Below are 25,600 nucleotides of genomic sequence, written 5' to 3'. Positions count from 1 at the left end.
GATGAGAACTCAACACGCCCCAGCACCGTGCGCTGGCAGCCCAGAAAGCCAACCACAGCCTGGGCTGCATCCCCAGCAGCGTGGGCAGCAGGGTGAGGGGGGGATTCTGCCCCTCTGCTCCGCTCTGGCAGCCCCCCCTGCAGCGTTGCCTCCAGCGCTGGGGCACCAACAGTAGAAGGACACGGAGCTGTTGGAGTGGGGCCAGAGGAGGCCCCGGAGATGCTGGGAGGGCTGGAGCCCCTCTGCTGGGAGGACAGGCTGAGAGAGCTGGGGGTTCCAGCCTGGAGAAGAGAAGGCTCCGGGGAGACCTTCCAGCCCCTTCCAGGCCCTCAAGGGGCTCCAGGAAAGCTGGGGAGGGACTCTGGAGCAGGGAAGGGAGCCATGGGACGAGGGGGAAGGGTTTTACACTGAAAGAGGGGAGATTTAGGTGAGATATTGGGAAGAAATTCTTTGGTGTGAGGGCAGTGAGCCCCCAGCCCAGGCTGCCCCGAGAAGCTGTGGCTGCCCCATCCCTGGAGGGGTTCAAGGCCAGGTTGGCCGGGGCTTGGAGCAACCTGGGCTGGTGGGAGGTGTCCCTGCCCAGGGCAGGGGGTGCCACTGGGTGGCCTTTACAGGTCCCTTCCAACCCAAACCATTCTAGGATTCCCCACTCTGTCTTGCAATTTTCAAATTTTCTCTTTCATTGATCTCAAACTTAAGCTCTGAAAACTTGCAGAGTTACGTGTAGCATCTCTAGCAATGCGTGCCTGTTCCTATTTGCAACTCTAATATTAATCCAGGGCTGGTATGACTGACTTCTCATTTCTTTATAGTGTTTTACTCTTTCTCTGTGGGCATCATACAGTATTCCTCCCTTCCACCCCAAATGACCTGTTTGAACTTACGCAGATGCCATAGATGTCTACCATGTTAGTATGCTAGGTGCGTATTTTCCTTCTTGTTTACCAAGCCTCTAAACTTTCTTGTGCAGAGTAAGACTTCAGACTGTAGAAATGAGAAGTCAGCAGAGAATACTAGTTTAGACAGGAGAGCAAGGCAGCTCCAGGTGTTTGAACAACCTGAATTCTGCAGTTACAAGAACGTCCCTGGGCTGAAGCCACTGAGACCAGCGAGTATTTTTAGTTCCCTGGTAAGATAGCTATAATTATATTCTGCGATGCTTTCTTTAAACAAAATGCAAAATAAAACTCTCCAAGTTCATTTTTAGCTGGCAGTTTTCTCCAGTAGTCTACCGTAGATCCCAAGAAAGCTAAAGTATGTTCACATCCTTCCAGGTAAAAGCTAAAAAATTGCACTATAAATAAAACAATGACTTCTGCTATTAGCATAAACAGTATGAACTCGAAATAATTAAATGAGACAATTACAACAGTAGTTAGAATACAGTTCATGAAATGTAAGGTATCCTGTACATTTTCAATTTGGCCCTCTATTGTACAACAGCACAAAGGAGTGGAAAGATGGCTGTTAACAATCGCTTTACATTTTGGTAGAATCAGTCAGGAATGAATAACTAAAACTAATTTCAAGAAAAACTAAGATAGGTACCACTGTATTACTACTCCATCTTTGGCTGAGTTTGCTTCTTTCTGCCTTTGCTAAACTTCTCTGTTCTGCAAAGCTCCGTTCAGGTGCACTTGAGGAGCGGCAGCAGATTCATACAGCATTGCCTGCGAGAGTATCGCCCTGTACAAGAAATGGAGACAGGCACCGGCTTAGGAAATACGCTAGTCAACCTAACGATGGCATGGCTGATGCACTTGCAGTCTTGTGAAAAGTTTCTCTCAACGCCCACTGAACCGCCCTGCCGAATGAGGGCAAGCGCAACACCGGCATCTGGGAGAAACCAGAGGCACTGTATGAAGGAGCAGAATGTCAAAGGTAGACTTGCAAAACAAAAGTGACTTCTTTTTGTTAAGAAACTACAGGAAAAAAACTCACGTTCTGGCCAGAGTTAAGTAACCATTCATACAAGGCATCAGAAAAACAGAAGAGAGGGGAGGGCTGAAAGAGAAGCAAAGGTGGACAACATTCCCAAGTCCACAGCAGTGACCACAGGCTCATGGACACCATCAAGCTAGACAGGGCACAACCCGTCCAAAACAAAGAAATTAAACAGCCTACAAAACTTTTTGAGACTTTTTTAATCTGATTTTTAAGGTTCACTGTTGCCAGATATATTGAGAAATAAAATGTTTAATCTATAACCTATAATGTAATTTGTCAAGACAAACAAATTCAACAAAACAAGATTTTCTTTCTTGTGATCCTAAGTGGAAAACTGTTTCCTGCTGCTTTTGTTGAGGTAATGCTTCTGCAGGGAAAAGTATATTTTCATGCTATTAAGAAACAAACATGCCCTTCCAATTGTTTCTCTGTAATAAATTTAATTATATTTGTATTTCCAAAAACTACATTAAATCATATTTAGCGCAGAGAGGTGTGCCCTGGCAACTTTCCTATTGTTTTTATAGTTACTTTTTCCAGCCAGCAAATGCTGCAATCCAAGCTGTCTCCCTTTTTACAGCCATCTCTCCCGCCGCTGCAGTAACTTGCAGGAACTGTGGTTGTGCGCTCCAAATATATGATGTTTCACAGAATCTGCCTCACCTTTCAGTAGTTCATTGTTTCAGCAACATTACACTTCATTTATTTAGACGTCTGCCACTCCAACATGTTTAGCCGCACTTTAACATAGAAATGTTCCACAGCTCTAAAAAAACATTTATGGAGCCAGCAGCATCATCAATAACGTTTACTAACCAGTGACGAATAGTACATTTTATAGGTGCTCATTTCAAAGCACATCCTTAAAAGGTGAACAGGGGAATGCAGAGTATTTTATTGCTATCTACAAAACAGTGAATCATCTTTCTTAATAGCCATTGCTACATTCTCAACTTTTTTGCAAAATAACGTAGCAATGGGAGAGCATCGGTGTCAAAACAAGGACAGATTTTGTGTGTGTGTGTGTCTGTGTGGTTAAATGTGCTACACATACCGAGGTGAGCAGCATTCTCCTTGAAAGGACCAAACTCTGCAATTAGACATTTCACAAATTTAAGTGAGCAGAACTCAAGACTTGGAATTATAAATACGTGGTTTCTATACCTTGACAGCCTATTCAAGTCTCAGAATCTTTCAGTCAAACCAGAAGAGCTGAATATGGTATTACAGAACCTCTCATCATTAAGTTGCCTACCACTTCCCATTCTAAAAGATTTTTGCCATTTTATAAAGGTTCCAATGCATTTATTAATCATAAAGGGTCTTTGAACCACAGGAATAAGCCATCCCTCAAGCAAGAGTGGTACATTTTGTTTTCCAAACACAAAATCTCTAATGCTTTTGACACATTTCCATTGCTAGCAAATCAAAATAATAATGACCTTGAAAATCCAAGATGGAGACTTGACCTTGCGATTCTCATAGTTGAAGCTGCTGAAGTACGTATGGCATATTCACGGACCTTGTATCTTTATTAATATAGAGGAGAGCTGACGAGCTTTGAGCAGACCTTCCTTCCGATGTCACCCCTCCTTCCCTATCTCCCAGTACCTGCCTTCCACCTGAGCTCCCGTTGACATCAGGGTGAGGAAGGCAGGGGCAGTTTCAGCTGGGATTTTAAAAATCCTAGAAGGTCGGAGCAGACTGATGGTTTGTGAGCAGCCTGCCGTGTCCACCACTTGAGGGAAGCCTCTGCATAATGGCAGTGCTTGGCCTCTGTCTTCACAACAGCGGGTTCATCAAAGCTATTTGCAAGACTCAGGAATTCAACTGCCTGTTCTCTAGGACGGTGCTTTCCAGCAGGTGTAGACCCCTCTCCCGCTCACTCTCACCAGACTTCTGACCGGCTCTGACTGACGTCCTTCCCTTATTTTCCACCTATTCTGTCTTTTCTGGGCTCCCGTGGGAAGGATGATGGCTCGCTCTCTGCTGCTGAGTCCCACCTCAGAAACTGGACTCAGCCCTCCCTCTCCTCTCCTCACCTCTCCTCCCAGACTGTCACCATGCTCAGCTGAACCCCATCTTGTCCCCTTTCCCATCCTTTCTAAGGGGATGACTTTTTGTTCCCTTCCACCTTCCCTCCCAAAAAACCCCCTAGTTTCAAATCCGAATTCCTCTTTCTTTATTTTGTCTGGAGAGCAACAAGAGGAGAAAGAAAGAGCAGATGAGGAATTTTCTAGTTCTCAATTCCTGCATGTGTCCTTCCCCAAGACTGGCTCTTGGGAAGAGACTGACCCTTGGTGCTTCAGGATGGAGAGCCAAGGCTGCTAGTAGGGGAAAGGAGTGCACACAAGAAGGTGGTAGCCAGGTGGACACATCTAATGTGTCTCTCACAAGACACATGCAGGGTGGCTTTCAAGAGCTGGCTGATATATGTTGGCGCGCAGGCAGAAAACCACGGGCAAAACACCAACATCAGAACTTGACCCCTTTTTAGGAAGTCCTGTTAAGTTTAAAAATGTATGAATGCATCCTCAAAATGACTGCAAATATTTTAAGGTGAGCACAAACTTACATTTTTTGCAACTCAGAAACAAATAAACTACACTACTACATTGGCTCAATGAAAAGTTTCAACCCTAGAACTGGAAGACTGACAAAGTCAAAGGAAACTGAGGAGATTACAGACAGATCTTAACCACAGACAGCACTGCAGAAATAGCCTATAACAAATATCAGACAGAAAGAAGGAATTTGGGTGTATAACCAGAACAGGATCCGAGTTATTGGAAAAGGTCTCTATGGAGATCTGAGATAATCACAAAAGCTGTCTTCCTCATTAACAGTTTCACAGCTGCATGGTTCGTCCAAAATAGAACAAACTATCAAGAGTCCCTTCTTACAGTCTTTCTTCACATCTTAAAAGCACGAAACTTCTTCTTGGATCTTTGAAAACCCTTAGTGGAATTTAACTAGTAAAGACATATTGGTGTCTGATTCCACAGTTCCTTTTTTTTTTTTTTAAATAGTGGTGAGGTGGAAATCACCATAGCTGGATGATGTCTGTCATGGCACCAAAAAGAACACATACCAACTAGAAACAGAAATTAATGAGCTCCAAATGAAGAGATAAATATATATTACATGCATACATAATTTTCTATGTATGCACACAGATACAACTAGATATTTACATAGCACAATAATCTTTCCTCCACACATTTTTTAATTCCATTTTTATGCCTTTTACATAGGTCCTTTGGGCCACATACATCATTTAGTAATATTGTTGGGATGAGGTTTCATTGCTTGGTGCCTCGTTTGATCATTTACATCTTTGCACAGTTAGGAAATGAGACAAAGTAGAAAAGCTGTCTACTGCTTTGTACTTGTTCTGCCCGGGTGAAAATGATACGTAACACTTAGTCTTATGAAAGGAAAACAACTCTAATTTTACAGACAGGGCTGGAAAATTTTATTTTGGTCTTACTCCTTTTGCTTTATTAGAGTATCTTTTTTTTCCGGTATGACTTCAGAGTGCATAAGACAGTACTAAAAAGTCACGGGTTTTTGTTTTGATGCTGCATCTAGAGTTAACCAGCTGGTAGTCCATAGTGGAACCTTGTATGAAAATGTCAAGAAAAAGACTTTATAGATATGGGTAAACACAGATAAAATTCCAAATTTAGTGACAAACGATTGGTATTTTACCATCTTCTCTGAACATTACAGACTTTTTATCATGCTACAGGCAACAAAGCTCAGCAAAAATCTGGCTGGCTGGCCTTCCATCCCGCAGTGCATAAGTAAAATCACCCATAAACTACACGAGTTTCTTAAAACTATTTAATTACCGTCCAGACCACTTTATCATCATTCTTTAAATATTTATATATCTCATCCAATATTTCCTATGAAGGCCCACTGCAATGAAGTTTTCTATATTGCGGGAATGTGAGTAATTTAACGCTAAAGAGTTGTCAGCTAGGTATAGAAACAACGTAGAAAGCATATTTTTGAATAAAACACGAATCTTGTGAAAGCATCACAGAATTTTTCGTATCTGTCCAGGCTTGCTTATACAGCTTTTCTACCTAAAGCTTCTGACCCCTGCTTCTCCGCATACGTTACCGAGCAGTACAACTTCCAGGAAACAAACCACCATGATGTGTACTGACCACTGCACAGCTGGAAAAAAAATAAATAACATGGTACCCTAAGTCACGGAAGGAATGAATGAATCACAGAATGAACGACAGGGGTTGGCAGGGACCTCTGGAGATCACCCAGTCCAACCCCCTGCCAGAGCAGGGTCACCCAGAGCAGGTGGCACAGGAACGCGTCCAGGCGGGTTTGGAATGTCTCCAGAGATGGAGACTCCACCACCTCTCTGGGCAGCCTGTGCCAGGGCTCTGCCACCCTCACAGCAAAGAAGTTCCTCCTCATGTTGAGACGGAACTTCCCATGGTCAAGTTTGTGCCCGTTACCCCTTGTCCTGTCCCCGGGCACCACTGAAAAGAGCCTGGCCCCATCCTCCAAACACCCACCCTTTCAGTATTTATCAGTGTTGATAAGGTCCCCCCTCAGCTGTGTTTTTTCCACACTGAAGAGACCCAAATCCCTCAGCCTTTCCTCAAGTCCCAAGACACAATCCCACTATGGCCCGTAACAGCAGAGCGTAAAATTCGAAACCTGCGGCAACCCCAAGGAAGAGCTGGCACAAGGTCTGCCATAGGTGCCCACCGTCATGTTCTCCAAGGCTTCTGCCCGACCCAGGAAACTTGGGTAACTTCTTTTATTTCTGTATTGGAGGGACAAAGAAATGCTCTGACCGCAGAGCAGGCTATGTAAGCAGGAGACAGCGTGCCGTGACTAAGTTATTTACCTTACTTTCCAATCATTCAAGACATGGCTATACCTCCGTGAGCCCATCCTGTCCAGCTCCTCCGGCTTTTGAAACGATAGGCTGTTTTAAGTTATCACATTTTCTTCTAGACTACCATGCATCCTTATCGCCAAACTTTTAAATACATGCCGTTTAATGTGGATTTATAACTGGGAAGCACTCGCTATGGAAAGTGACTACAAATCACAGTTTGAGAACCAGTGGTGTAGCAAGTTATTATATAGCACAATAAAAGATAAAGCAACAGAAGAAATACCATCTGAAACAAAGGAGGGCATAATAATGAAGCAAAAAAGAGAAGTATCACCAATAAGTCTAAAAACATGCTGAAGCAACAGACGTTTTCAAAGTTGTATGTACTCCTTATGTTTTAAAACTAGTCAACCCCTGCAGTTACAAAAATAAAAGCAGTGTCAAAACCCCATCAGATAATTGTATCACTTCTTTCATTCCTGTCACTGTATTACATACTGCTCAGTACTACTACATAGTATTCATTATGATTTGTGAAATAACATTAAAATTGATGAGGTATAACACGTTATGTTGAATGAACCTCAATTATGAGATACTTCCTTTAATTTTCCGTAATGTAACTTCAGAGCAGGTAGTGTCAGAACGTAGAGAACCCCAAATTTAGAGATAGATATACCTATATTTTACAACTAGATCTACACATAGGTCTAGCTCTATCTCTCCATAAGAATAACAATTTTGTTTCTAAGAATAAAAGCGAGACAATTGGTTGAATTACTTCTACAGTGTATTTTTATACCTGAATATATTACTATTAGTTTTACAGAACTTCTTCTAGAGCTCTGATGGCAATCTTTGAATACTTCAGTAGGTGGTGGTTTTTTGTTTTTCTTACACACACCAGCACCATGAAAGTGTCATTCCCACCTCAAGCAGAAAAAAAAAAAGCAGAACAAGTTTTCTAATAGTACATTAAAGTAAAAAATAGAATGGTGATAATGATGGCTTTTTAAGACCCAAAATGCAACATGAACAACGACTAACAGAGAAGAAGAGGAAAGATTTATTGAAACACAACTTTGGCATACAGGTAGACCAGCAATTCGAGAGGGAAAAAAAAAATTCTCATCAGAAGAAAAAGTAGTATTTACTGTCTGTATGAATTCTCTTTTTTAAAATCTCTTCAAAACTGCTCTGCATATTTCTGGAATCTCTGTTTCCAAAATCTTTGGAAGAGTGACTTTTGTGCTACCTGAGCTTAAACAAATAAACCAGCATAGCTGAACGCTGGTTTCACAGAGACGGAGGAAGAGGTATGCGTCCCTTCTCCAGCCTGGCACGAGGATGTCACCCTCTCCCCTCTCTGTTTCAGCCCCTACATGCAGATGTTGGTGTCCAAGTGCCCACGTTGCGGTTACCGCCTTCAAAACGCAGAAAAAACCCCAAGTTAGTAGCTCTTCAGCTACTCCCAGCTCTTCCAAAACCTGTAGCACTGGGGAGAATTCATTTCAGTCACGAAGATTGTGACATATCTGGAGAAAGCTCTATTTGCAGTTGCCGGAATATCATTTGCTCCGACTGTGCCCGCTTCAAACATCAGAAAACAAAAGCTGATTTCCTATGCTCTTGCTTCTCACTACCATATGAAGGCACGAAACCCCCAAATGCTGTAGAATTATTTTCAGTGTCAATTTCTTGTTTATCACATTTTCCACCCTATCTATTTTTTAGTATCTGATAAGTCTCCCCGGGATCTAGCTACATCTCTGATAAAGGGCTGCTTGACGACTGCATTCTTGACACAAGCTTTCTTACATACATTTTATCTATATGTAAATACACAAAAAGGGCATAAAACATATTTACAAGTATAGGTGTTCCCAATATCGTATTCAAACACATACACAAAGTAAATGCATGTATGCGCTCATATACATAGAGTAATACAACGGGATTTCCATGGGGAAATGTGAAAGTTATTGTTAAAATGTCTGTCATCCATGTAAGAGAAACACAAATGAGCTGGGCATTAAATTTGCATACAGCCCCAAGCGCAGAGGTTCCTGCATGTGTAGTGTTCTCCCGTTCTTGATGATGGGCATATCTGGCAGGGAGAGTCTGTCAGGATTAGCTCAGGAAAAAAACACCCCCAAGGAGATAATTTGAAGACATACTGAGAATTTGCCTCAGTACACGAAAATAAACACGAAATCCACTGCAAACTACGCACACTAAAAGTTACCACAAACACTATGCCACACACCAGGGGATAATCTATTTCAGCTAATTAACACACAGCCACACACAACACTGCGAGAAGTGGTTGCCACTTAGGATTGATTTAGGTCTTGCATCGCTTAAATAGACTTGGAAAGAAAAGGTCTTTTTAAACGCTCAGACAGCGGAAAAAAAAAAGGTAAAATTAAAGTTGCTGTGAAATAAACAGGCTCAGGTTCACCTGATGGATTCGCTTTCTAGTGAACGACAAGGCAACGTAAAGACGTCAGTACTTCTTTCATAATCCATACCCAAAAGGTACAGTCCCCTTCTTGATTTTAATGCCGCTTTTGACAAAGTCAATACTAACACCCTCTGCTCCAAGTTACAATCAAGATTATTTTTTTACCTTATAGGTTAATAGAGTGCATCTTTTAACAACAACACTGGCTGTGGAGGCAGGAGTTTTTGTGACTTAGAATTCAGCAAGAAACCAGATAGGTGTTACATTGCATGTGATTTTATTTTAAACAATTATATAATCAATATGTGAAAACAACTTGGCATGAAACCACCCAGCATAAGAAAATGAAGTATTTATCTTTCCTTCCCTTTTTCTGCATCCCAATCCTTTTTTCCTTTCAATTTTTCTTGTTATGAGAGAAAGCGTGATGCCATTTCATAACTTCTGTTTTCTTAACAGACACATACACACAAAGAAAATAACATGTCATATCAAAAGTAGGACGTGAAAGCACATCTCCAAATGTTCACGGCTACCCATCTTATTAAGCATCTTTATTACTTTTAAACAGTAATTGAAATTATTCCAAAGATCTCACGCCCTTCCCTATTGGCCTGCCAAGTTACCGCTAGTTATTTTATGGAAAGTTCACAGATACTACTGAAGAGTAATGAAATAGGTAGAACTAGAAAAAAAACCCAGCTGAAGAATGCTCACCCACCCAGAAAAGGTTTAAAGCAAGAATGTAAACCAAGGAAACAAGGAGTATCTGGGAAAAACTGGAGGCGGTATCTGCAGCACTTCTGGGGTGTGCTCACATATGAGGATGTGAAACAAATCTAAATACTGATAACCCTCCTTAATTAGAAAGGGTACCTTCCAACGTAGATATGCAACTCCGAAACGGAAAATTAATTCCCTACACCCAAAATGTCGAATTTCAGGGTTCGGGAAGAAGCAGCATTGAAATATACAAACAGAGCTGTAAATTTTGGAATGCATTGGATAAATTATAGGTTCTTTATCATAATTAACCAGCAAAAACTGTGAAGCTCTGTCCCTAAATACTGGACACACCTGGGTGCAGGGCTTTAGCCATGTGACTTCTGCTTCGGAAAAGGGGACCCGTTTCAGATGGTTGTGAACAGCCAGCAGCCAGCCAAACCCTGACCGAGGTAAGGGAGTTGTGTTTGGGTGATGCCCGAGCAACACCTACTCCCTCCCGCATTGGCCCTGTTCTCCAAAACGCTTACTGCAGCAAGCGGGCATCGTTCATGAGATGGAGGTGACTGTTGTTCTCTATCTGCTAAATGCCCTGAAGGTCCAACAGCCACCACCGGGAAATGCGATCCATTATGCTTTAGTCCAGCAAAGTTAGTCCATCAGAATTTGAGCCCGAGTTGATTGTCCAAGGCCAGGTAGGAACCACACTGTGACCTCCTGTTCCCGTGCCTGGCACCATCACAGGCAGCCACTCGGTTTCACCACCAGCTGCCTTTCACTTCATCTCATTCTTTACCTTGGTCCTAACAACCATTGACATTTTCCTCTGTCAGAAATGCTGTTCCTTCATCATGAACGGTCTGAGAAAATAATACGGTCAACAGAATGAACGACGCTTTGCCATTTGGTCAGTTACAGCTAACAATGTGGGGAGAAAAGCAGAGTCCATTACGGGTGGCCAGGATGAAGGGGAAACACTAGTTTTCAACCCAGTAGGAAAAAAAACTAAACTCAGCTTTTTACTGGAAGGACCATTTGATCTTTCCAGTACAAGAGAAGTAACAGAAGGTTGTTTCACATCATATATATATATATCTATATATCTATATCTAAAGGGAAGCAAGGTTTAGAACTATAAAAAGCAATTTTGGAAAGGTGGTTCTTCTCATTACGGTATCATTAACCGTGATGATCCTCGAGTTACCTAATGGGTGGGGCTATTTCTGTGTCTGCAGGTTGGTGTTTTACCAGTACAAATAAGCTGGGTAGCAAACTCATTGATTGATGGCAGAAATTAAGACATTTCATCTCAGAATAAAATGATTGCTCTGGTCTGTGAGCAGAAGAACAAGTTATAACATGGTCACTTCTTTTGAAGACTTCAGGCTAGTAGAAAGTTCAGTATCTGGGAAAAGGTTTTTAAAAAAGGAACACAACGTTTATTGATTAGATCGTGAAGAATTCACTCAGCAAAAGCAAGAAAATAATTTTAAGGTTTCCTTGGAGGGATTGGATCTTGGCATCCCCAAGACAGATGGTAACTTCTGCAGAAACACCACGGATCAAGGGCAAATTGGATAGAAGTAGTGTAAGAAAGGTCTTTCAAGGATCAACTTCTGGTAACTTTACAGAACTGTGAGGTTTCAAAACAACAATGTTCACTGCTTTTTAAATAACTGATATTCTACGGTACAGCCTTTTAGTTAATAGATTTCTCGATACAGGTGGGTGAAAAAAAACCTGGTGACCTTTCATTTATGAAGGCACAAATAACCTGAAAGGGTCCAGCCACTTCAGCGAGCAGAAAGCCAAAACCAGAGCAGCGTTTACATCCCGCTCTGAAATACCACCACACTAAGACCAAAGATTTCCGATCCCAAAGAACTGGCTGTAAGCCTCTCCAGGTCTCCTCTCTGGGATTTTTATTCCGACACATGAAAACTTCAGGCAACAGCATCCCAACACTGGAAAATGGAAAACCCTTTCCTAGTCTGGACAATAACACACACATGGCAGAAAAGCAGATGGTGGTGGAGACCCAACCTCTGCTCTCCCGACGTCAGGAACCCAGGACACAGTGACCAATAGACCCCAGCACCATCGACCCCACCTCAATGAAAGCGCCATTGCTACAACACGTCACCCTTTCTCCCCTGAAAGAAGGCAGTCTGCCCCCGCAGAGCAACAAAATACCTGAAACTTGACCACAAAAGGTTGCAAGCAAGTGGAGAATCCAATACAGTTAAAATCCCGATGTAAAAGTAGCCTAATGGGAACAGAATCCGACCTCGGGTTTTTCACATCATACAACAAAGTAATACCAGTAATCCCCTAAAACAGTACTTCAATAATGTTTATCCGTGTCAGATTTCAAAAAGAAAAATACATTAAAAGTAGGACCACAATGCTCAGTGTCTGCTTTGTGGAAGCTTGTGATTGCATTCCACTTTTTTCCTTTGAAAATTTGATCTTGTGTCTTGACAGTGACAAATTGCTGGTTCTTCACTCAGTGGACCTTCCTGATAATAGAAGATATTCTTCCCCAAGAGAAGGAATATTTCAGGTAAACACATTCACATGGACTGAGCCTGCCCTTTACTGAAAAAGAGTTTGATCTAATTGCTTGAATGTCATCACAGGACAGAACATCTGAAAGCAGATTACCAGGTAAATTTTAAATGACTTCAAACATTAAAAATGCCCATTTTTCTGAAGATATTGTTCATGATTAGCTGTGAAAGGCAGGTTTTACACCATCGTAACACCCCACGCACAATGAGAGCTATGTAGTATTTATACTCTGAATATTAAAAAATAATTAGTTCACTTAAAAAAAGCAGAAAGAGAAAACAGGGTAGAAAAAAACAAAACTGCAGTGTAGCGGTTTTAGCTTACGTTTATCGTGAGGTATTGTTTCATACCCTCACTTGAGATTTTCTTTTAAGTTTAGAGGAATCTACTGTGGAAGCACATAAGTGCATTTCTCTGTAATCTTTGTGCCACAGACCCCAACAGATTTCTACCTACTGCTATCTAACTATGAAAAGTTAAAAAAGATAACTTATAGCATATCCCCCAGACAAGCAGTTAAATGGTTTCCTGTCATGTTTTGCGTGGCCTTATTTTTTTCCACACGCTGAGGACAGAAATACAGAGAATGCAATTCGCAGGAAAAAGCCCTGCCAGCCCCGCTGGTGCACGGCCAGCTTTTCCTTGCTGCACAAATTGATACCTGCGTATGACCTGCATATAAAACATCCGACAGGAGAATGCGCATCGCTGTCAGGATGTAACGGATTAAAAAAAATATAATGATATTAAAACAAGATTATTATTTTTTTTAAATGTATAAATGGAGAAGCCTCCTTCCCTCACACTGATTTTTTTTCCTTCTCCTGTCTATACGAGTATATGCGACAGTTTGACTGAAACAGTCACGACTGGGTCCTCCTCCTGGGCGTCCCGCTTCCCCCTGGGACCCCCACGCTGGAAAACGACCCTTTTTTCTAACGAGGTACGATCAGAGCGCTTCGGTGAGCAGCAGATGCTCAGGGCATCCAAAAAAATCCCTGTTTTGGAAGCAGGGCCTTTTCTTGTTAACCATGCGGCACTTGCCCAGGCAAAACAAGCAATAAAAAAGACTCTCTTCTCCGTTTTTCTAACGCTTGGGTTCCTGTAACAATTTGAAAGATGAGGAGGTTTGCATTTTACGGAAAAAAAGCCCCACCGCCCCACCCCAGACAAAGAGTGCCTCGGTGTGTGTGGGAACTCGATCCGCGCCTCTCCCCGACGCCACAAAAATGCCTCTATTCTCCCCAGAAAGGGAAAGGCTGCGAACTCCCCTGCGGACGGTCCTGATCTTTCTCCGCCGCCGCCGCGAGTCAAAGGTTAGCTCCCTCCCAGCTGCGTCTCCCCCGACACGCAGCCCGCAGCCAGACAATGCCACCGGGAACCAGTCTGCTCACGGGAGGCTCTGGCAGACCGTCAGGGTTCCTCTCCCAAATGGCCCAGTCCGGCCTCAAAAATCTCGAACCTGTGCATCAGCAAGAGCTTTGCGGGATTTTTATGTTAAACCCTCCTTACTGACTCTCAGTAACATCAAACACAATTTTAGTAATTTAGAGTAAATGTCAACAGTTGTATTCAGCACACTGTAAAGGCAATAACTAGATCTTCTTTGGTACAACCTCTTAGGAAAAAAATAATCAACCCAGAGACGTCCTGCATTAAGTGACATGGGAGCAACTCCAAAAGAAAAGAAACTGTCATTTTAAGAGACGGCATGCTATCGCCGGGTTCTGGAAATGGAAGCAGCAATATTACGAAGCCAAAAAAAAATTAAAAAATGAAAGTCTAAAGATAATATGGAGAACAATTTTCTCTGAGAACAGCCCTGGATTTAAAAATAATGCCTATATTCCATTTTTTGCCATTGCATATTTTACAAGTTGTAAAAGGGAGTAAGAGCGGTGCTGGCAGCGGGTCACCTCCCCGGGGCCGCAGAGGGGCCGGCGTTTCTCCCGGGATGGTTCTGGTGAATCTCGGTCACCCACTTCAGCTCTGGGGACGGCTCCCGGCTCGGACAAGAGCAGGGTCGAGCCCACGGTGAGGAGGATGAAGAATTTGCTTATAGCCTGAGAGTTTTCATTACCCGGCAGCTAAAGGAGACCACGAGTGTCGTGTATTTTCCAGGATGGAGAAGAAAACGTGAGACACAAATGTGGAATTATGCCCGTGTATTAATACCTGACGGACAGGATGATAAAACAAGTAATTATGAGAGAACATTGCACCTCCGAGGCTCCCCGAGAGAGCGATCAGTTGTGCCTCCCTCTACCCGTCCCGCGGAAAAAAAAGGATATGTCTTAAGAGAGAAGTGAGTCACAAGGCCAAACAACTTAATGCGTAATCTTTAGGCTACTGTTTTAAGATCACAGATTGTCATCAAAGTCTGGAAATTATGCAAATAGTACTAGCTACATTTAGAGGTCTGCACAAGTAAAGACTTCCCGACCTAAATAGCAATTGTGTCTCGGAAAGGCGGTGATTTTTTTGTGCGATGCAAGGGTGCTACCTACAGGCCCGAGCGGGGAATGGCATCCAGGGAAGATTAGGAAAAAACATCCTATTTTTATGAGGAAATAGGACAGAAATAGCATTATCACTAAACTAAATCCTTCTTAATTTCAGGCTAAAGAACATATGTTTTGCTGAATTTTTTTTAAATCCATAATCCCAAAGATTTTCGGTTTACCCGATTTAATCCTAAATCTTACAATGGTGCTTATATTTTTCTATTTCTCAAGCATTTCCAGTATCATGAAAAATAGGATAACTTTCTTTTTTAATCAACAAAAACTAAATAACCTCTAGACTCTTCCAACACATATATTTCAGGCGTATTTTTGTTGACAAGTAGTTTTGGCTGTAACTACTGAAAGATCACACTGCAAGATCACAATTAGTCCTTGGTCTTGTAAATACGTTAAGCTGCTGGGCAGGAGGTATTTGTTTACATTAAATATACTTATATTATTAAATTATTTATATTAAATATATTTCTATCCTATGTCTCTTGTACGATCAATGCGTCACTCAATACAGTGCAACCCTATTAAGAAATACTTACAATAGCCTAAATACAACAGTATTTCCGCTATTTTTGAGATAAGGAGATGCTTGGGAACTCCGTAAATCTAAGTAAGCGCAGGCTTTTTCTTCCCTGCGTCTTTTACACATTCATCTCTTCCCCAGGCAGGTCAGATATGGCAAATCCTTACGCATCTGTGTAAGTTTACTCCTAGGGACAGCACTACTGATTTGAATTGAACTTACTGCTCTGAATTTAACAACATAGGCTCAGTTTGTTAACTTTTCCGAAGGAGGGTCCCCATGGTGCGCCCACCATGCTGCAGACACCACTGCAGGACACAGCCAGCAGATAACGGTAACAGCGGAAGCAGCAGCAGCAGCAGCGTCCTCTTGCATTTATGATCGGCTAAGATTCAGGCAAGCCTTGCAATTCAGAAGTAGTGCATTCTGGCACTCAAGAAAATTCTGACATCTTCTCTTTTTTTTTTTGGTGTTTTTTTTTTTTTTTTTGAGGGGGGGAAGTTTCAGAAGTAGCACAAAAGCAGAAAAAAAGGAAGACTATTAAACGCATTTTATATTACATCACAGATTAATAACCGAGAGTATTTTTCCTTCCAGATATAGAATTCAGCGCTTCTGTATTTAAAGGCTGTATTTTTATATCGATAGTGACGAAAGAACATCACCTTGTCACAAGTACAATTAGATACATTTTAATATCGCTGCAACGCTGTGAAAGGGGGAATTTCAAAATGAGTCTTTATTGTGTCCGTTTGTCTGAGTCCTGAATACCTTCCAGGAAGTAAATGCCAAGATACATTTTTATTTGTGTAAAATAATTATGATATTAAAAATTAATAATCTCATGAGCTGAAAAAATGCTTTCTTTTACAGTTGAAAAAAGCATCTAGATTAAAGCACTTCTCTGAAACAGTTAGGATACATTACTAACTCATTCCAGCCTGGCTAAAAACATTATTAGAAAGAAAAACCCAGCAGCATAAGGTCTGGTTAAAAAAAAAAATCTCAGAGAAGAACCAACAGTATTGATGTATGCTACAGAATGAAATAAAAAGCGTTCAGTAAAGATACATAACTTCTGCTTTATTCTTAGGCACCTAAAGTATCTCTTAAGGACAAAATATATTGATCCTATTAGTATTGTTACTGATTTGAGATTCAAATTATTTTGCCAAATATTCAATTATTCAGGATTTTCAGATGCAGTTTCAAGAACAGTTGTACCAAAATGTATCAGCTATTCTTTTCCTTATATATAGAAATTGGGGAAAAAAATGTTTACATTATTTTAATGACGTTCTACGTATACTACTATAATTACATCACAATTAAATGAGCTCAATTCTACTTTAATTAAGAAGATAATCCTGAATCATTTTTTTAATAGAAATGTCTCCCTATAATTAAATTGTTCAGACGACATTTAAATGAACGTTGAAGTGAGAACCACACAAGCTGTAGCAGTATATTCATAACAAATTTGCTCTGAAGTTAATATTTAATTAATTTTGAAATACTTTATGCCTACTATATAGTTGTCTGTAAATTATTTTAAGTTTCCTTTCCCACTGATGGAACTTATTCATATTTTATTCAGTTCTCCCAATTTTTAACTGCATCAGAAAGCTCCGTGAGCACAGTTACTGGTAATGTTCATGGGTTGCTAGAGAAACATTAGTAAAGGGAAAAGTTCCTACTAGCTTTCTTGTTAGGCTAGACAAATTTTAAATCACACGCCCGCATCTTTTTATTAATTACTTGCCTGTGACAAACTAATGTCTCAACATACAACCTCGCTTTGGTGCCTTCTAATATTTTAGATGGAAAGGTAAGGTTTTTTTCCCTCATTAGATTTTCTTAATCCATAACCGATACTAAATTCTCCCAAAAAGTGGGGATGGCATATGTCTACATCCCCCTCCTAGTTTTATGGTAGAAGGAAAACAGTGCCTTGTTGATTATTACAAAAATATTTCTGATAAGGAAAAAACCCAGAATTAATCAGTCACATGCAAATATCATTCCTAATTTTGCTGCATGCACATGCAATACATGCATTTCCAACTTTTAAAACTTAACCACTATTACATAAATCGTAACTGACTTCTAACGCGAAGTGATTCTAGTCACACATTTCCACCCCACTATAGTACTCCATGCATGTCATTTCTTCTTTGAGTTGCTGTAACATTATGTTGCATGAAGTGCCCACCAGGAAAAACACTATTGCTTTTTTTTTTTCCTTGTACTTTTCCCTGAATGTTCACGAAGTTCTTCAGAACACCAATCAAAACACAAAAAAGTAAAATAAATTCCTTTATGAAAGCTTGATGACCTTTGACATCATTCACTATTTAGAAACCCGTAAAAGAATAGATAACAAATATATGACTCACAAATTATCAATTATGAAAAATAATCTGGGGTAGAATGCTACACTAATGCAAAAAGATGGATTACTTGTCATAAACCAATAAAGCTTTTGTTTGTGAATCCAATATCTCATTTCTTTCCTTCGTGTTGGGAAACTTAACATGATTTTTAAACTGCATTAACTTAAAAAAAGCGCAACTATCATAAAGGTGAGCGCTGAAAACGCCTCCAGAAATAATGTGTCATTTCTTTAATGATAGGTTTATATGTCATATTCGGCTGTAAGTTCTAAAAACCAGAAGTCAGCAGAGGGCAGATCAGCCACCGAGCACCGGCAGCTCCGTGCTTCGGAGGTGCGTGGGGACCATCCGCATCTTAGAGGGGTCCCGAGGAAGTGCCGCGTTTGTCACTGCCAGGCAGACAGCGGAATTTGATTAGCCCATCACCACGTCTGAGAGCACAGCCAGCCTGTTCCAAAGCACTCCTGCCTTAGAATTCTTCAGGGTTCTGGGCTTACTTTGCTCTCTGAAACCTGGGGGAGGGGAACATTTTGGGTTTTTAATAGAAGAAATGTGAGAAATAGCGGATGTCTGCAGAAAATAAAACAGAGAGCAGCCCACAAGCAGGGCGGTGCAGTGCCATCAGCCATCGAGGGGGCACCTGCGGACAACCCTGCCCGGCGACACGGCAGAGAACTCACCACACCGGCTGGCTGGCAAAGGACAGGACTGCTCAAACCAGGGGGTAAACCAGAGCTGCGCTTTACTTCACCCAGAAACCACGAACTCCCTGCTCGCCCCTTTCGCCTCTTTCTCTGCAAACTGTGGAACCGCTGCCTGTGTGTGGCACGCCATTGAGGGACACATACCAGCAGGGACACTAACGATGCTTGTAACAATAATCGCTATGAGTCCGGGTTCTAGTTTAATTTGCGACCACCTCCTCACGTACACCTTTTGCTCTGTCTCCGCCAGAACCCACCGCGGTCGGGACTGGCCGACTATCTTTGGTCCAATCCGAGTCGAAACACCTGGTTTTAAAACCGCCAGCTACCAGTTCCCAACCACCCTGCGCTGCGAGAAACAGTTGAGCGATTTAATTGAAATAATTTAATTTAAATTAGGCATGTTAGACATTGCCAGTGAGGGAGCAGAAGGGTGAGCGCCGCGATCCGGAGGCAATGAAGCATGCGAAACCAGAGATTCCCGGGTCAGGGATGCGCTCCCAGCTCCCGCTCCGGCTGGGAGCCGGCCTCAGCTTCGGGAGAATGGGGCAGCCGGGGGGGATTAACCACTTTGTCACTCGCTAATGACAGCTGCCAGATGATTAGAAACCACATTAAGTTCTTAACTTTAACTTTTGCTCATCACCAAGGTCAAACTCCGACAACCGGGTTGGAATGTCTTTCTATTAATTACACACAAAAAAAAAGAAAAGAAAAAAAGAGAAAGAATACGAAGAAAGTAGTTTGCGCATTTGCTACGTAATCAGAATGTAGGGCAGCAGCCCTAAAAATGAACTTTGATAGAGTAAAACACTCGAATGATTTGGACCAGCTTCAAGCACCATTTGCAAAGGCTAACTTTTCCTTTCCATGCAGGAGCAAGGTTTTAAACAGTATCATTTCTTCCTATCAAATGCTGACAATCAGGAATCAACCAACAAAAGGGAAATTATATTTAATCATTTTGACACCATATTCTTCAGGAAAGCGGAACTTGAGAACGGCAAGGCTCTGCTAAACTTACTGTGAGAAAGGAAAAAAACCCAAACCTTGCAGAAAAAGATCTGAGCAGCCTTTACCGTAACCCTTCGCTGGGTGGGCTGTTGGTCAAGGCAAAATGTGTACGTTCACTTTTGGGAAACTTGTGATTTTGACATATTCTCCATACAGACAGAAACCTTACCTCTTCAACAGTAAGTGTAAAGCAAATTCAAAACAGACAGTTAATGGTAAGGCTGCAATGAATTTTTTACTTTTTTTTTATAACCTATGGCTCTGATAAGGCTGCTTTCGGAAATATAATGGTTACCCAACCCTTCTATGGCTTTAACAAACCCTTACTGCTGCGCCCTCTTCCATACAATGTAGACTCTATTCGCACCCGTGCGGTACTAAATTACAGATAAAGTTACAGCAAATTTGTTTTCTCAAAAAAGCCGTGATGCCTAATATCCCTGGAGTAATAACAGCCTTGTCTTTCCTTCAGAAGTGGAACTGGAATAGTTTTCCCCCCGAAACCGGCGTTCCTTCCCGCGACAATGGCCCCGTTCTTGCAGCGGTGAATGGGACGGGGCTCGGTTTGCAGGTGCTGGGGGGGGTCTGGTGGGGGCGGCCCCGCTGCGGTAGGTGACCCCCCTCCCCCAGACGGGGTTCTCCACCCCGAATAAGCACAGCACAATCAATAATTTATAGAGATGCATCTTGCTTGCGCTGATGGAATCAAGGTAGCTAATAAAAACCTGAAGCAGCCTTGGAACAAAGCAAAAACGTCTTAAAAGGTGAAAAAACCACAACACACACCCAAAGTGACTGGTGTACATGAAAGCAATACTGGCATAATAATGACCTACCAGCACACTGAAGTTATTTTCCAAATGCTCTAGCTAATAGACTGTGATGAATAAATAACTTTTTAATGTGTTTCACTGGAGTTGCACCAGGGAATATTAATATCCAGTATTAAAAACACTATTCAGATTGATGTGAAGCTGTAACGCTACGAGGACAGTGACATAACACAGCGACAAAGCTCGAACGAGGGATTTCATTAGTTACCTCCTCTTTAAAATAAATCACTCCAAAATGTTTCTGTGTTTACTTGCTACAATACTGTGAGACTCCTCCTAAAAGATGAAAGTCAAGCACATTTAGGGAATAAGCATTAAGTGTTGTTAATGTGGCCTTACGCTGTTAATCATTATCTTGGGAAAATTATATTGTGTTTTATACACTAATACTACGACATTTTTATTAACTCATAATCCGTCTCCTAACAGTGATGCTTTAAGCAAGTAATGACTGAGATGGCAGAAACATTAGAAATACCTACTTTTAAATTTTTCAACCATGTGAAATGGACACTGTGTATGCTGGCACCAGAGGTTCTTCAAGGCAAAACAGCAAAAAGAATATTGTATACCAAACAGAAAATACTCATTCTTTCTTTATTAATGAAAAGAAGCTTAAGTAATCATTAGCATTTTCCCTTACAGTGCTGATCACTCATCTTCAAAGGAATTATCTGATTTTAATTATTAAAAATATGCTTTTCCTGGAAATTGACGCATTTGTCATTGGAAAATAGAGCTTCCAACGCGTACACCTGTGCCTTCTGCTCTGAGATAAGGAAGAGATTTTCCCTCTCCCTCATCAACAAGCGCCAGGGAGAGACAGACCTCAGGAGAGACGGGGCGAGATCAGAAATCCCGCACCAGCTCGCTTTATTGAGCTGAGAACAGGCCAGAAAGGAGCATCTCGAGCTAAGCAGACACTGTGCATTCCCGCGCTTCAGAACGGAGGGGAATGCACGGGAACAGCAAAGACGCGCACATTAGGCCTGCCAGGGCTACTCTGAAAGCAGAGATTTACCTTCAGCTTAGCATGTTTACCCCTCAAGTTACGATTTAGAGGAGACGCACTGAGAGCAGAGAATCACAGATATGCATTAATATTGGCTTGATTGTATTTTTTTTTTTTTAATCATAGCTTTCCCGAGTATACGGTGCCGGTTCCTGTAGCAACGAATGCCAAATATGTACTCAGTCTATCAAAGCAGAATTAATTTTATCCCTTTTTGAGCACATTTCTTTGCTACCTTTTTATTTTTTTTAATGGGGTTAGGAAGTGTCTGTCTCTGTTCATTAATGAGCAGCGTCTACTTACGGAGGCCAGTCAATTAGGACTGGAATACAGGCACATCTAATCACAGCTACTGTGTGGCCGGGGAGAGAAAATCATGTCTCCCATTCAGCTGGCGCCACACGTTAATTGCCCAAGAAGTTCCAATTGCATAATACCAGTTTTAACAGATAACTTTGCAGTCCTAACAATAGCTCTGAGAGCAGTGGTCAATCTCAAACAAGCACCCCTAAATTATGCCAATTCTTTGCTTTGGCCAATCAGAGGGTTCTTCTTAAGAGTACTTGTACCTCTGGAAAGCAGTCGGCATCTCGCAACTTCAGAGCTACCGTAATTGTGCTGGGGTTATCCGTGGAAACGTGCAAACTCCAGAGATCCGCCAGGCAGCTGCAACTCTGCTCGGTATCAGCTGCCGCCATTTGGCCTACAGTTATTACATTCTTTTTCTCTTCGGTAACAATTCTGGTCACAACGTTAGTTATCACTACTGGATAAAGTATTTTACTTTAGTAAATACTAAAGTATTTACTCTGGAGTAAATAAAATCTACCAGTGAAACCAAAATGAATAAATAAATTGTGCTTTTAAATCATGTCTCCTTGTTTATTCCAAAGTTACAAACAGATTTTGGGATATAAACACCTGTTATTTTTCTTTTGAAAATTAAATAAACTAAAAAAAAAAAAAAGCTGTTTACATCAAAAGCTGTTTCTATCAAGTAAGTGGCTATGAGGCTTACAGGCTTTTTATTTCAAGGCCAGCTGAAATTCTCCTTTCCTGCAGACGCTAACTCACTTAAGAATACTTGGTAAAAAATTAACATTCCGCCGATACTCTGAGTGTTTTATGCCTTAAAAAAACCTATCTAGACAACATTGTTTCTTGCATCAATACTTAACTAAAAGGATCTTCAAGGCAGGTTTTGCTCCTCTTTACCTTGCTGTGACCAGTACACAAAGTTACTGTGCAAGAGAGGCCACTGCAAACACCCAACCTTTACAAACAGCATGGATTACCAATAACGAGGATATTCTCCACAATTTTGCAACCATCTGTTTGGCCTTTAATTAAGAAGCTTAAGCAAATTTTCTGCCCAGATACTGATCTGCCCGACGCCTGGGGTGAAAAGGGAGAAAACACGTGGAAAGGTAGTTTAGAGAAGCATCATTTTTCCTGAAAGAATGGATTTAATCCTAATTCTTCAGGTATGGAAAACACCCTGGGTGGAAATAATGTTTACTGTGAGTCAACTACACAATAAAGATAACGTTAATAATGTGCTGTGTATCTCATGCCTGATTTAGAAGAAAAACCAAAAAAAACCCACCCCGTGTAAATTTCCCAAGTATTCTTCTGTAACACCACGCTTCAGCAGTTTGTCCACTTGCAATAAAAAATAAAGGTGGTCCGCACCATACCCCGAGACGCGTTATCCCAAGCCAAGGGCAGCTTCTCGTCCTGCCGCCTCCTCACGCCCCCTCACAGGGAAGTTTCCCTGACTGCGGAAACCCGCAGCTTTCCTGCTGAAGGTGTAAATGCCCAGCTCCTTCATAGGACTGTCCCACATAGTTCTTAACAGAGTTTGGGCGAAAATAAAGACTCTTGCATGGGAAGTCCACCTCACACCCAGGAGGAAGGCAGAGGGGCCACAAGAAAGGGGACAGCAGAATGAAACAGCCGTTTTCCACTTCTGTTTCCTGCTGTCCTGAGGGGAACAGAGCCATCATTCACTCTCCCCGCCAGCGCCGCTGGTCTGGGATGTCACCATTGCGAGCAGCATCGCCACCCACCAGCTATCGCCACCCACCAGCTATCGCCCAGCTTCCCAACTCCCTCTCGCGCAAACCAGCCACTTTTGTACTGCAGCATCTCTTTTTGCCAAAAATGTAGGATAAAGCTGTGTGTGGCAGACAGTCCTCTTCTAGGAAAAAAGGACAAAACTTCCCCTGTAACTGTTGCAGTAGTTACTTTGGGGTGTTTGTCTGTAGAGGCCTTATTTACAACAGCAATAAACCCAACTGCTGTTAGTAATACAGCATGTGCGGCACTAGTAGAAACAAAATAAGCTCTAAGCCTTTTTTTATATTAATGGTCCGCATTTCACGTTGTGCAATCAAAACTGAAATTATAAAATGGCAAGTTAAACAATATAAGCAGGACAAGTATTTTCATGATGCATACTTGAAACATTACAGAGTGCTTTCACTCCAGTAAAATCCAGCATATTGAAAATTACTTGTTTTTACTTCATTCTTCCACCCAGGCACAGATGCTTACAGTTTCCCCTACCGGCTACATACCTACTGAAGAAGCGACTGCTCCGCAGGGATGAGCACGCTGGAGATTTCTTAAGGAACATTATGAAGAAAGTGGCAGCTTCGTTTCGGAACAAGCTGTCCTTTCTAAGCCTTTTGCACATTGTCTCTTTTCAAAACGTTGCACCTCTGTTTGATTTTCCTTACTTGGGCTTTCCTCACTAGCATGCGACATTCCTGGTTATTGCTTCTGTCTTCACCACACTGAAACTTTTTGCAAAACATTACATTACATTAACTATTGACTGGCCCAGTAAAATCAGTGCGTCCCACAGTCCTTCCGCTTCAAAGCAAACCATTAGAATGCCTACTGCTGCTAAAATAAAAAGGAAGTAAAACACTCTTTGTAACATGATTTTATAATGTGTTGGTTCTCGTATGACTCACAACCAAAGGCTGATGAAAAAGTACCATATTTTATAATCCACCCATGTGCACTATTTAAGTAATGGAGTTTGAAACGGCCAAGATTTCCTGCAACGACTGTGAAATAGCAGTTTGGGAAGCCAATGATGATAAGGTACACACCTACTTTCTCCTCAGAACACCGGTACTATATAATTATTCCAATTTAATATCAGTGCTATCTGAAGTCTTTCAAGTGCAAAGCTTTTTATTCAGGAGTGTTTTGGACACTCCAGAGGAAAGTACAAGTTGGAATATGTGATGGAATGTCCCCTCTCGGGACACAGAGCCACGCTGGGTCCAACGCGACCACCCTGAAACTCCTCTGGTGACACCAGGCAGCCGGGGATTGCCTCGAACACAGGAAATGTGCTCCAGACCAACACTGCAACTCAGGCAGACTGGCTGCCCAGATATCCAGTCCCATCACTGCCTTCAGATGAAATGTAAGCTCATTTTTAGACCTTTTTGGGCAAACTAAACACTGGACAGTAACTAATAGTTTTGTTAATCTCTATAATTTTTGATCAACCACATTTTGGTGCATCAGACCTTTTGGTGAATCAAGCTATAAGAGCATTCTAAAAGCTTTGAAAACCAAATACTTCCACTGCAAAGTTGTCAGTTTTCTAAGTCGGGAGAAAAGAAAAATAGGTGGGAAGAATGATCTGGCAGTGAAGGGAGGAGTCCGAGGCTTGGGACACCAATGCTCTATTCTACTGTGTATTTGCTGTTGGAGAAATCCTAAAAGCTCTTTACCTCAATTGTTCATGCAAAATAAGGAAAGTATTTCTCCACACTGCACAGGTGGTTTTGACATTGAACACTCAGGTTATGAGGAACTCAGACTGGAATCTAGGTAAGTACCTAAAACCAATATGCAGGTAAAATAAACACTAAAAGGATCAAATAAAGTGTCTAAAGGCAGAGCTGGTGCCATTTAGACACCCTGGGGTGGGCACCTCCGTCACCTGGATGGTGATGGCAGAAGTGACACAGAACCTGAGTCAGGCACATGC

General features: G+C 41.7%; 1 protein-coding gene across 7 annotated transcripts in view; it reads right to left on the bottom strand.

Moving 5' to 3' along the window:
- The window catches only part of MCTP1 (multiple C2 and transmembrane domain containing 1), a 287,127-nt gene that overhangs the window by 66,503 nt on the left and 195,024 nt on the right, over positions 1-25,600 (bottom strand). The window lies entirely within an intron of this gene.

This window comes from Rissa tridactyla, chromosome Z (genome assembly GCF_028500815.1).
Source record: "Rissa tridactyla isolate bRisTri1 chromosome Z, bRisTri1.patW.cur.20221130, whole genome shotgun sequence".
NCBI lineage: Eukaryota > Metazoa > Chordata > Aves > Charadriiformes > Laridae > Rissa > Rissa tridactyla.
This window is presented reverse-complemented; position numbering and strand designations above follow the sequence as displayed.